At 42.5% G+C, this 13,535-nt stretch overlaps 1 protein-coding gene across 2 annotated transcripts in view; it reads right to left on the reverse strand.

Annotated features, from left to right (window-relative positions):
• SH3RF2 (SH3 domain containing ring finger 2) overlaps nt 1-13,535 on the reverse strand; it is a 115,146-nt gene that overhangs the window by 59,849 nt on the left and 41,762 nt on the right. The gene's annotated exons all lie outside the window — the stretch shown is intronic.

Below are 13,535 nucleotides of genomic sequence, written 5' to 3' on the forward strand. Positions count from 1 at the left end.
TGCACTTAACATCTTGCCTATCACACAATAAGTGCTCAAAAAATGGCAGCCCCTGTTACCATCATTTAAAATGGAGGACTAATGATATCAGTTCTACCTATTCCTCAGTGTTGATGGGAAGAAAATTGAGATGCAAACCACCTGGAAGTAGCAAGAGCTCTCTGAGAGCAAAGCAACATCATTCATCTTCAGGCTTCTGTAGGAACTGCAAACCTCGTGAATGCTTGGATCATTAGGAAACTCAACCAAGACAAAGAAATAATTAGTCAGAAATCAGTCATCAGTGTTTTCCTTTAAAATATCAACTCGTGAATCATCATTTGTCAAATCAGTTTCCTGTCTAGATAATTAATTAAGTCAAAATTTCTTTCAAATTGAAACTGGTTTCCCTACACAGAATTAACCTCACTCTGGTCTGGCGTGGAGTCAGCTTGGCCAATTGTAAGTTCTAACAACTGAGGTTTAATTCTAATCCTTTCTCTCAGGTGGGACTGTATTTTGTTCTGCGCTTCTCTGAGCAGTGGATGAAGGGATCCCCTCTCACTGTGGCAGTCCTGCCATGTTGTGGGGTGCAGGGAGGCATTAGTTCAGGTTGTCAAGGATCTTCTCATCCTACATGTTCATTTGCAAAGGGAATTCTGGGAAGATTTGAGATAGCGATAAGACTGAACCTTGTTTTGCTGATTGAATGGTGGAGCTGTGGATGCAGCGAGGTGAGTCTAGGAATAGAAAACCACAGGAACTCAGCTTGTCCTGGGGAAACTGGTGGAAACGTCAGCAAGATGTGTGTACTAGGGGGCTTAACGGTGTTGTGGCTGTAAGCAGGGGACTGGTTGCATAAACTAAAATATACTCATATGTAGAGTATATGAGTAATAGAAGTTCAAAAGCATCATGTAGGCTAGGTTTTCATTAAGTATGTATGTAAAATGCAAAGGCTAGGGAACACGTGAGATGTCTGTGTGAACATGTTGAGTATTTCCAAGTTATCAGATTTTTGAATATTAATTTTTTTCTGAGTGTTTAGCTCTGTTTTCTAACTTTTCTACAATGAAATAATTGTATTGCTTATTAAAATTTGATAAAATTCGTAGAAAAGTGAATGAAACTGGTGGGGGGGAGTGAAAGGTATGAAGGAATTTAGGAAGAAAACAAGCCAAGTTGAGTGGGATAAGCAAACCACGCAACTCCTTTTCTTGAGGAAGATCTCCTTGCCTGAAAAGTGAGAGGTGCACGTACGATGATAGCAGAGGATTCTGGAGAACAACTCTAATCTGCTGGACTCCTCGGGTTTGGTACACGGAAACAATATTCCTTCCATATTCCTTCTCCCCAGTTTTCCAATGTAATACAAGACACATTGTTTTTTTTTCTGGGTACGTGACTACCTGGAATACTGTCACATCTTCCAGTCTGTGCGGTAGCTAAGTTCTGTAATGGAGTGTAAGCAAACTTTAGGAAGTGTCCTTACTGTGACAGGCTGAGTTTCTCTTTCCTCTCCTCCATCCTGCTATGTGGAATGCAGGCATGGTTCCTGGAGCTCTGGCTGCCATCTTGCCTAAAGAGGCTGAGGGCCACTCCTAAATAGGGAAGGAAGGGTTCTGGGTTGCTGAGCATATACCCATCTTGGACTATTTCACTTTAGACTTTTTTCTGAAAGTTGCATGAACTTCCATCCTGCTAAATGTATTATTCCTTTGGATTTATAACAAAATAAAAGAAGAATAAAAAAGATAAAGAATTTGAGGCCTTTGGCTTTGCATGAAAAAAATAATATCCATAGTTGGTGTTTATTGAATGTTTTTTCCTACATTTCAGATACTATGCTGAGCACTCTACAATATATTTTATTTAATTTTTTACCAATAAATTGGAAGTGTGTATTATTTTTAATTTTAAGACAAAAAATGAGAACAAATTTAAAAAAGACTAGAAAAATGGGAATCAGAGAAATTAAAAGTTGTCCAAGTTCACAAAGCTTGAAAGTGGTAGATTTAGGATTATCCTCAAGTCCAAACTTGTAACCACTAAACCTATGTTTCTCAAAATGAAGTCTGTGGTTTACATGTAAAAAAATCCTGGGAGATGATAAAAATATAGATACCAGACCTCATCCCTGACCTACTTGATCAGAATCTCTTAGAGTAGGATTTAAGTAGTTGCATTTTTATTAAGCATCCCTACCACTCAAGTTTTTTAAAAAATTTAGTTTTATTTTTTAATTTGTTCTTTTTAGATATACATGACTGTAGAGTACATTTTGACATATTATACATACATGGAACATAACTTATTTTTAATAAGGATTCCCATTCTTGTGGTTGTACATGATGTGGAATTATACTGGTCGTGTATTCATAAATGAACATAGGAAAGTTATGTCCAATTCATTCTACTGTCTTTCCTGTTCCAATCTCCCCTCCATTCCATTCATTCCCCTTTGTCTAATCCAATGAACTTCTATTCTTCCCTTCCCTATCCTTCCTTGTTGTGGGTTAGCAGCTGCATATCAGAGAGAACATTTGACCTTTGGTTTTGGGATTGGCTTATTTCACTTAGCATGATGGTCTCCAGTTCCATCCATTTACCAGCAAATGCTATAATTTCATTCTTCCTTATGGCTGAGTAATATTCCATTGTGTATATATACCACATTTTCTTTATCCATTTATTTGTTGAAGGGCACCTAATTTGGTTTCATAGCTTGGCTATTGTGAATTGAGCTGCTATAAACATTGATATGGCCACATCACTGTAGTATGCTGATTTTAAGTCCTTTGCGTATAAACCGAGGAGCCTACCACCCAAGTTTGATTCTACGGGTTCAAGCTGTTTCTTATTATAACTCTAATGGGGCAATGGAGTTTTGAGGTAAGCTTTGTAAATTGCCAACATGCTGTCTTCTTTTCCTTTCTGGAGGATATTTCAAGTGCAAGTGGCTTACATATTTTAACGAGTGCCAAGAGAGTATATTAAACCTGAATTATGTGGAGTGCTTCAGTGCCTCTGAAGATGCCTAATTTTGATGCCATCCACTGTCTTCACCTCCACACCATCTTTTTGTCCATCTCCCCTCAACACAGGTGAGTATCGTGGAAATGAATTGTAAATTCTATCTTTAACGTGAAGACCTTCTTCATCTTCTTTCTCTTCCTTTTGGATAATCTCTCCCCTGGTATTCTCAGATCTATGTTCAAATTATAGAAAACATGGGTGGAGAAAACAGGGTGGAGGGAGGCAGGAAGGGACCGAGAGCGGGAGAGAGCAGCCTGAGGAGACGATGACTGAAGAGTGGAGGAAATTAACACTTGCTGGGGTTCTTTCTGCCCAGCTGGGGAAATTTTTCTCACACTGTTGCCTGACAACGCTTTTCATCTACTGTCTCATTCATGTGACCTCAAAGCCCTGCAAAGGGGTGGTATTAGCCTATTTTGCTGATCAGGAAACAGAAGTTCCGAGGTGGTAAATGCCACCAGGCGAGGTCACACAGCCCACCTAAGGCAGACACAATTAGGCGCACCTGACCTCCACGCCTGGCTGCTTCTGCCACATGCATGGTCTTCTGTCCAGCTGAAATCAACTCGACTATTTTTCCAACATAAAACTCATTTTGGGCTGTTTTGTAATCCAAATCTGAATAGAGTGTGAATACAATTTGCTGGCTGCATTAGCATGAATGATTGAACTCCAGAGCCCTCACATAAAAGTTAAGCACCTGAAGAGACTCAGCTGGCTGATTCTAGCCGGTCCTCCACTGTTCTCTCCAGGGAAAGTGAGTCCAAGTTCCACATCAGCTATTTCCCATTGTATCGTTGGTGGCAGCTTTTATGGCTCACGATTGTTTTCTGTTGCTACAGGTACAGGACCAGGGGGATACCGTGGTGTGGAGGTCTCACAATCAGGTCATCACCAAACTCTTTTTCCTGCTATTTTTCAGAAAGGCAGATAATTCAAATGGAAGCTAAAAATTGTTGGTTTTGTTTTTTTAGATTCAAAAACCTTAGAACTTCAGTTCTTCTGCTATTTGTCTATTCATTTGTCTTTTCAGTAGGGTCTGGAAACCACAAGGGCCATGGTTTTAATGGAGGGATAATAATGCCTAGAGCCCAGAAACCAGAGTCCAGGATATACCAACATCTTGGTTGTAAATTATGTCGATGCTTTGCCAGGCAACCTCTTCTTTGAGAAAGTACCTTTCTTTCTTCATCTTGTGACAGGTACGCCATTCACTCTGATTATACCATATATAGGACTGTGTGACCCAGGACAGCCAGTTAGAGAACACAAATACCCTCAGTATATATAATGGTTGGTATAGAAGAGACATACATATGCACCATTTAGGGCCAACTAGTATTTTCTTTGAGATTTGATAGATACTGAGAAGAAATAATTCTCACTCTTGGATCACAAACTTTAAGTTTGTATGCCTTGGACTGCCAGGGTAATATAGTACAAATACAATATTGGACTATAATACTGGGGATGTTTCTCAACCAGTAGGCACACCTCCCTGAAAGAAGTGGCAGAAGGCAGCAGAACACTAGAGATATAAAGAGAAGGATTGTATCTTAATCCGTTTTCTGCTGCTATAATTGAATACCACAGACCATGTAATTTATAAAGAAAAGAAATTTATTTAGCTCATGGATCTGGAAGTCCAAGTGCATGGCATTGGCATCTGCTTGACATCAGCTGAGGCCCTTCTTCTGGCTGAGGGCATTTACATGGCAAGATAGAGCAAGCACACCATAGACAGCTCACTTTTATAACAAAGCCACTCCTGCAATAACCCATTAATCTACTAATCCATTAATCCATTCGTGAGGGCAGAGCCCTTATGACCCATCACCTCTTAAAGGTCCCATCTGTTCCCACCTCTTAATACCTCATAATGGGAGTCGGATTTCAACCTGAGTTTTGGTGGGGACATCCAAATCAAAGCAATAGGTAACTAGATAGCTAGAGCCTTGACAATAAAATTTGAGCCCCCAGGTCCAGCTATACCTAAAGGACACAGGATCAAATGAGGTCGTAGCGCCAATTTACTGTTTGTTGCTACAACTACATGTATTTACCTTCTGACACTTAAAACGGAACCATTCTTCCTTTAAGGGATAGAGAAAATAGGAGACACTGTCAGTGTGTGTGCGTGTGTGTGTGTGTGTGTGTGTGTTTCCTCTCAGGCAAGCCTCAGTCATGAAGCCACAATCTTGTGATTTTTGATTTTGCTCTCCATTCCCATCCCTTGAGGACAAAGGCAGACCTCGTCCCAGAAAGTGCTCAGGAGAGAGAGGATGCTATAATCCTGGCTTTTCAGTCAAGGACAAGGAAGGGAAGGTCTGGGAGTCAGGCATGGCCACATGTCCACTCTAGTTAATGAAATGGGAGCGGAAGCAGTGTGGGTCACTCCCAGGAGGAGCCTCCCAGTCCCGTCCTCCTGCAGAGGTGACAAAGGAGCTCCAGAGGGTATAGGCTTTTCCAGCTGGGCCTCTAGGTGGGAAGGGTGTGGAACCACTCTGCCAAACCGAGGTGGATGTGGAGTGTAAGCAAGCATCAAATAAGTGTTGTTGTTGAAGTCACTAAAAAATCAAATCCAAAAGCAAACAAAAAAGTCTGAACCATTCCTAGCTAATACATATTCAAAACCCAGAAACAACAAAACCCCATACCAATGAAATACCCAAACAGCAGAATTCAATAACTGCAGGTGGTTCGGATGCCAGTGAGTCTTGAGCTTGTTTCCAGTTAAAAAAAAAAAAATGCAAGGGGGTATGAATTGACAACGGGGTAAGAAAAAGAGCCCAAGGGGAGCAGAATTACCCCAGAGACTCAGACAAGATAAAAAGCAGAGCTAGTATGAGAACTTGACCTGCTGTTGTGTAAACAGCTCTTGGCCATTCACTGGGGATACCTCTGTAGTTTAGAAAGGTTTGACTTGGTCCTCTCTACTTCTGGCACCACATGGGACCAATATCAACATGCTGGTCAACTGTTTATCTCCCTGAGCTGGTCATGAGATTGCCCATCACTGAAAAATGGAGCCAAGAAAAAGCTATCCTGGCCTTTGGCTCAAATTATCATTCACCAGGCTACAGAAATTCTCTGCTGCTGAGAAGTTCAGGTTTTGAGTCTGAAACACCTCTATATCTCTATCTCTGAGTTCTGGACAAAAGTAGGTGTTCAATAAATGCCAGATGAATGAATGAATTAGAGAATTAATCAAGAAACATTCAGGAATTGCTGTTTCTAGAGGAAACGTATGTACAAAAGATAAATAAACATAAGTGATGACAATTATTTGAAAACAAGATTAATTGGCATGATCTAGGAAATAAGAAAGGATTATCTTAGTCATATTTTCCATGTTTCTAAAGTTAAAAATCTGGTGTTAAACATTTATACAAGCAGGGCTTCATACTCAAATAAATTCAGAGAATATAAAGGAAAAAAGTCACATAGATTTCTTTGCTGAAAAGTTTCTCAGAAGTTTGCTCTGCTAAGCTGGGCATGGTGGCACACGCCTGTAATCCCAGTGGCTGAGGCAGGAGAGTTCAAAACGAGCCTCAGCAATTTAGCAAGGTCCTAAGGAACTTAGTGAGGCCCTATCTCTAAATAAAATATAAAAAGGGTCTGGGGATGTTGCTCAGTGGTTAAGTGCCCCTGGTTTCAATCCCTGATACCCACCACCCCCCCCCCAAAAAAAAAAAAAAAAAAAAAGCTTGCTCTGCTGATGTGATTTGTGTATTTGCATCTGGACCACTTCACAAGTTCAGCAGAACACACCTTATGAATGGAGGGTAAGGCCTATGTGACTTTCCCTATGATTCAACCTTACTGGTGAGGCAAGAGCTCAACAATTGTCCTGGAACCTAACTTCCTAGTTGCTGCTTAACCAGCTGAGCCACCCTGGCTCCCTCCCTCCCTCCCTCAGGGCAATAATCCTTTTGGAGCAGCTTTGTTGGGGGCAATAGTGTTAATATTAGAAAGTGCTGGTTGGCCCTTCTCTAGTAAGTGGGGAGATACCTCTAAACCCCCTAAAGTTCACTTAGTAGAGAGGATTAGATCCACCTGGCCTTGGCAAGGACCATCTGCTGCTTGGGCACTCAGGATCACCAGAAAGCTCATGGTACTGTGATGTTCCCAAGAGGAAATCTGAATCTGAGCATTCAATTTGAGAACAGGTTTATGAGCTACTCTCTAGAAGTTTCTTTTCATTGTAGAGAATTTTACTTGTGTAGGAGAGATACTAGGTGCAATAGTTACAAACATATTTTGGGTCAAGTAAGATATTGGTTTGCACTCTGGCTCTTGTAACTGACCAAATCAAAGCTTCCCTGATCCTTAGATTGCATCATTCACAAATTGGGGCTAATAGTTGCACTTCTCTGTGCTCAGCACAGCTCAGCAAGTCTGGATTATCCAAACCCTGCACATTCCAACCAAAGGTTTGGCTCTTGCCCTGAGGTAATCTCTAAGCCCTTAGACTATTGTGGCTGAACAAGAAGACTTCGTCTACTTGGGGACCTTGGATCACACTAGGTGGTGATTTATGGCAGGAGCTTCAGGACAAGCAGTAGAAGCTTGACCTCTGGAAGGGCTGGAGACTAAGGGCAGCCACATTGTCATGGAAGCAATAAAAACTCTCAGATATAAAGTCTCAGGTGAGTTTCCCTGGAGGGCAACCCTTCATGCATGTTGTCATGCAGCACTGCTGGGAGAAGTAAGCACCATCTGCATACCTGCATTGGGAAGGGACGACCAGAAGCTCTGTTCCTTGTCTGCCTTGTGTGCCTTTTTCCATTGCTGACTTTAACCTGTACCGCTTATCAGGAATAAATCATAACCACAAGTATGTCAGCTTCACTGAATTCTGTGAGCCCTCCCAGTGAATCATTGAACCTGAGGTGTCTTGGGACCCTTGGACACACTTCCTCATGAGTTTGTTGAGAGTACTAAGGAGATAAATCATGTAATTAGTAGAATGTCTGGCACATAAAAAATGCTCAATAAATAAGGATACTTAGAGATTTTGCCCAAAGGAAAAGAGGGGCACAACGGGCCTCTGTCATTGCCTCTGCCCTGACTTCCCCAGCTCTACTTGTCAATCTTTCATTGTTTTTCTTGCCACAAGTATTTCTGAGTGTCAATACTGTGCCAGGTATTGTACAAGGCCCTTCATGGAGCTCACAGCCTTAGTCAGGAAAACAAAGATGAAACACAAATAGATAGAAAATAGAAGATAATAGATGGAAGAAGAAAAGAATGAGGAACCAAGAAACACTGAGGGACGGAAAGAGAGCTAAAGTATGGAAGCTTCTTATTTTGGTCCCATGTATGTATCTACAATTCTCTCCTGTTCTGTGGCTTTTGTTGTATCTCTGTTTCTCTCCCCTTAAATTTTGCCTTATTCCAGCCCTTCTCTGAGAGCTGAGACATCTCAGGCCTCCCCTTTTCTCCTCTTCCTTTCTCTTCTTCTTTTCTTTTCTTTTTTTTTTTTTAACCAGGGATTGAACTTAGGACACTCAACCACTGAGCCACATCCCCAGTCCTGTTTTGTATTTCATTTAGAGACAGGGTCTCACAGAGTTGCTTAGTGCCTCACCAATGCTGAGGCTGGCTTTGAACTCACCATCCTCCTGCCTCAGCCTCCTGAGCCGCTGGGATTACAGGTGTGCACCACTGCGCCAGGCTCCCTTTTCCTTCTTTACCTAAGTCGTGCCACTTTGAGTGGATGGGCCTGACATTCCTTCCTTTCTCTTCCAAACAATCAGGATATGCAAACCCTTGTCCCTCAAGCCCCTGCCTAGCTCCTGAGTTCCGGGGGTCCTGCAGCAGGAAGCAGGAGTTCTCACTACATGAGATGACTTTTCCTGTTCTCCCTCCAGACATTTCTCCAAGATTGCTTTGGAGTGATCCCACTTCCCCACCACAGGAAGGTAATGCCACACATGCCCATAGCTCCATCCCTGGCTCTAAACACAAGCTGGTTTTCAATAAATAGCTTGAGATTGCTTTTGAATTAGCTGTGTGCCAATCCTAGAGATGTTCAGTGGGACACAGTGAACTTCCCAGGGAACAACGCATTTCTTCCACCATTTTTTCCTTGAGGAGGGCACAGGGACCTGTGGAGAAGGGTGGGATGCTTGTGGGAGTCTGAAGGACAAAGAAAAGTGCTATCTCACTCTGCCTGGGAGGTGATTCTACTCCTTTCCATTCATTATCTCTGAGTGAGCTTTTCCGAAAGGCACGGTGTGTGGTGGATGAGTCTTTTTCCATATGGTTTAAGAAACTGAGCCAAATTCACAGGCAGAGTGAAGAAAAATAAGCCAACAACCCTCCCACCACTACTCCACTGGCTAAGGAAAAAAAATTCAGATGTTCTATCCTGATTTTCTCCTCTGAGTTGTTTCTTCTCTTTGATCCTCATGTGGAGTGTTCTGGAGCTGGAGGAGGAATGCCTAGTGACAATGTGGCCCAGGTAAACAGCAGGATGTTTTTTATAATGTGTCCATTATAAAAACCTGGAGGTGGCTCCTAGATGTGGTCCACACTTAAGCACTGTATCCTTGGGTGAGGTGCCAAACTTCTCTGTCATCAAGCAGAACACAAGGGTGGTTTTTACTATTCCTTGCAACTCCAAAGATAATAGTTTTTTTATTTTTCTTTTTAAGGTGAAAGATTAAAGTTCCAGAAGCATCTTTAAAATACTCCCAAAATAGCTGGGCATGGTGGCGCCTACCCTTAATCCCAGCGGCTCAGGAGACTGAGGCAGGAGGATCACAAGTTCAAAGCCAGCCTTGCAATTTAGCAGGGCTCTAAGCAATTTAGCGAGACCCTGTCTCAAAATAAATAAACAAATAAATAAAAAATAAAAGAGGGACTGTGGATGTGGCTCGGTGGTTAAGAGCCCTTGGGTTCAATCCCTGGTACCAAAACAACAACAACAATACACTCCCAAAATAAAGGTCATGGGTGAGATGAAACCACATTTGCAAAATGCTGCTCAACCTGAGTCGTGGTAGGAGGTGGGTCATTGTGCTTTTCTCTCTCCTTTTGTGTATGTGGTCTTCCTTAAATTGCCAGTGAGGTCAAGGTGCCTCCAGCAGTAGAAATGGAGTGTCCTCAAATACTCCCAGATGCTTGGGGAAACAACTTTGAGGAGGAGAGTGAATGTAGCTGGGCTTGTCCTCTATTGTCAAAAAGTTACATCTTGATTTCAAAAGGTTTCCTTCTTAATTAGTCTTCAACCTTGCAAGCTTTGTGTGTGTGCACAGTATCACTTATTTGCACTGTAATTCAGTGATATGAAAGGGAAGAGGTTGGCCTGCCCTTGTTGGAAACACTAAGCTAAGGAAGTCAGAAGTCTTCCCTTTCTGTTCAGCTGTCCCTGAAGCCAAGAATTCTCACCACCAGGACTGCAAGTCTGCAGCTTGTCTGCCTTCTTCAAATCAAAATTCAAAACACCCCTCGCAAATGGAGCAGACATGACCTTGGAGAAGAAACACCCTGCCTGCATACAGAACTGGACTCCATGGAAGGAGTAAGCAGCTGTGCATCCAAGACGTGCTGAAGACCCACACTTGGCCCTGGGCATGGGGTCGTTTCTTTCAGTAGAAAGGCTGAACTTATGAAAATCCTCCTCAAGTCCCTGAGAAATGGAAAGCATCACTGATAATTAAGGTATACAAGTATTCCAGCAGTCATCTGCCATCGCTTCTTGCCGAGGTTGAGTCAGTAAGTACCCTTCCTTAGGAAGGAGGTGCTGCAGAATAGGCGAGACAGTTCTCTTTTTCCACAAGGCCCTATCTAGATGGATGCCAGTGTCTTTGACAGTATCCTGTATGTCCTGTACATCTCTGTCTTCAGAAAGCCTTTTTGTCTCCTCTCCACTCCTAAAGGTTGGGTTGAGTCTCCCATTTTTTTTTTTAATATAGAAATTCAGTTATCAAGATATTAAATATTAGCAACAGTTGGATCTCCCATTTTGTGAACCATTGCATGCTCTTCTTCCCCTGTCACAGCAGACACATCACCCCGTGCTGTAATAACTGACTGACTAGTCAATCTGCACATCAGGCACGAGGACTAATTCACCTTTGTATTCTTAATACTTGGCCAAGTGATACCATCCATGCATATAATCAACAAAACTTTTGTGAGTGCCCATAATAAATAAGATAGACACAATCTCTGCTTCCATGGGACTTACACTTCAGTGGCACTAGACAACAATACACTCCCAAAATAAGGGTCATGGGTGAGATGAAACCACATTTGCAAAATGTTGCTGAACTTGATCATGGTAGGAGGTGGGTCATTGTGCTTTTCTCTCTACTTTCGTTGTTTGTTAAACAAACAAATGAGCGAATTAATATGAAATTAACCCATGCTACTTAAACTCAACTCAAACTTGCTATTTTGTCAACACTACTTCTGCCATAAAGCTACAACACACACCACTAGTTATTTTCCCCAAATTGGGGAGTGTCCTGGCCTGCTAGCCCCAAATGAATTTGTATTTTTCTAGGCCATCCTTTAAAAAAGCTCCATTATTTAAAACATGCTCAGGGTTCTATCTGTATCCCAGTTTTTCCAACAGGTATCTGCCTCCACGACTCCTGCCTGTTGAAGACATTTCCTTTCCCAACATGCCCTCTGCACTAAGTGTATAATCTCCACCGTGAGCAACCATGATGAGTGACAGGAAAGTGCCAGCTGGCAGCTCCAGCACGGGGAGCAGGAGAGCAAGGAGCTATCTTTTTCTGCCTATTCAGAACATTGAAATCCAATTTATTGCTGGCCACCTGAGCCAAAGAAAGTAGCTCTCAGCAGCTGTTGGGCTGAGAGGCTCCAATCTCATTTCCATGAGCTGGGTGTCATTGACACTCCACTGGCACGTCAGGAAATGGGTTGGCATGAGGGAGTGGCCCTCCTGTCCTCCCTAAAGGCTGGCTTCAGGTGGGCCTGTTTTATGTAGCAGTAAGAATTACAGAGTTGTTCTTTCATATATGATGACAAAATCTTTTAAAAATTTTTTTGTTGTGAATAGATATTCTTCAGTGACTGCTTCCAGGGTCCCTACCCTTCTCATTACTTTTACCCTAACTCAGTGCTGTGCAGATAGATCAACTTTTTTTTTTTTTTTTTTTTTTTTTTAAGGCTCTGTCTTTTAGCAATTATCAATTTGCACCGTGTAAGTACTTCTACCTGGTTTACCAATGTGACATCACTGTGTGTGGAGTAGGGAAGAAATGCGCTCTCTGCCTCCAGAGAGCCGGTCGAAGCTGGTTCCGACACACCACCTCAGCGCTCCCTGCCTGATTTGCACCAGCCCCAGATGAGAAACGTTGCTCCAGCCGCCAGCACTGCCTTCTAGAACTGGGATTTTAAGACCTGGTGCGCAACATGCAACTTTTGCATCTGCTATGTCTTTAGGTTCTAGCTGTGACCTTGTGTGATATTATCATGCCTATGTGGTGCAGGGAGAAACTGAGGTGTGAGGAGACAAGACTGTCAGCTCACACAGCTGGAATCCGTTCTGTTTTTGTCTGTCTCTCCACTTTTGTCTCTGGCCATCCTCCTCTTGCACTTACCATTGCAGCCAAATAGAACATCTTTTTGTACTTCCAATGCCTCACACTTTCTTGTATTCTTTCTACCTCCCACCCTCTTCCTCTCCTGCCCAATGGCCAGTGGTCTTTTAGGTCTCAGCTTAAACGTCATATCCCTGAACATCCATGTCAGGGTAAGGGGTCTCTCTAGCCCTCCCATCCTGGCATTTGCCAAATGGTGTTAAAGTGACTTGTTTATTTATCTTCTTCCTCAACCAGACTGTAAACTTAGCAAGGGCAGAAACTTCTCTCTAGCTCACCATTGATCCTAGTGTCTAACACAGTATCTGGCCCAATGTATGTATTCAGAATGAATGAATTCATGAATGATGGCATCCTAATTTCAAATTTTCCATACTGTCTCCTACTACAACCCCCAAATATCCAATTTCTTGTAAAATGATTGAGGTTTCTTCTGGAACTAGGGGAGGCACCTGCTAGGATGCACAGCCAGCCAGACCTCCCAATTGGCTTGTTGCAGGAGTCACCTACTCTGTCTTGACATGGCTCCCCTGGGCTTTGAAAAGGGTCACAGAAGCTGAGGAACCTGTTTAGTATGCTCTGAAATGTGCTTATTACACACATGCAAAGACAAAAATACAGCCAGGAAGAAACCTACAGAAACACCGGCACCTTCAGGAAAAGGTGAATGTTTAGGAATTTTCAGGAACCAGCATGTCCTACAATAACTGCAAGACAGCTTTACAGATTCGCACTGATTCCCTCAGTTCCCCCTTGAGGAGGCAGGAGGGGGTCAGGGCTGCTTGTATCCTGGGGAGCTGCTGACTTCATATTAAAACAGAATCTCATGTGTACTTGAGGCAATAACTACAAATACCTAATCATCTTTGTAAACACAAGTGCTGCTACTTACAACAGACAAGAGTGAAATCTGGCACCTGTTAGTTACTTTCCTTATAT

The sequence above is a fragment of the Sciurus vulgaris genome (genome assembly GCF_902686455.1).
Source record: "Sciurus vulgaris genome assembly, chromosome: 6".
Lineage (NCBI taxonomy): Eukaryota > Metazoa > Chordata > Mammalia > Rodentia > Sciuridae > Sciurus > Sciurus vulgaris.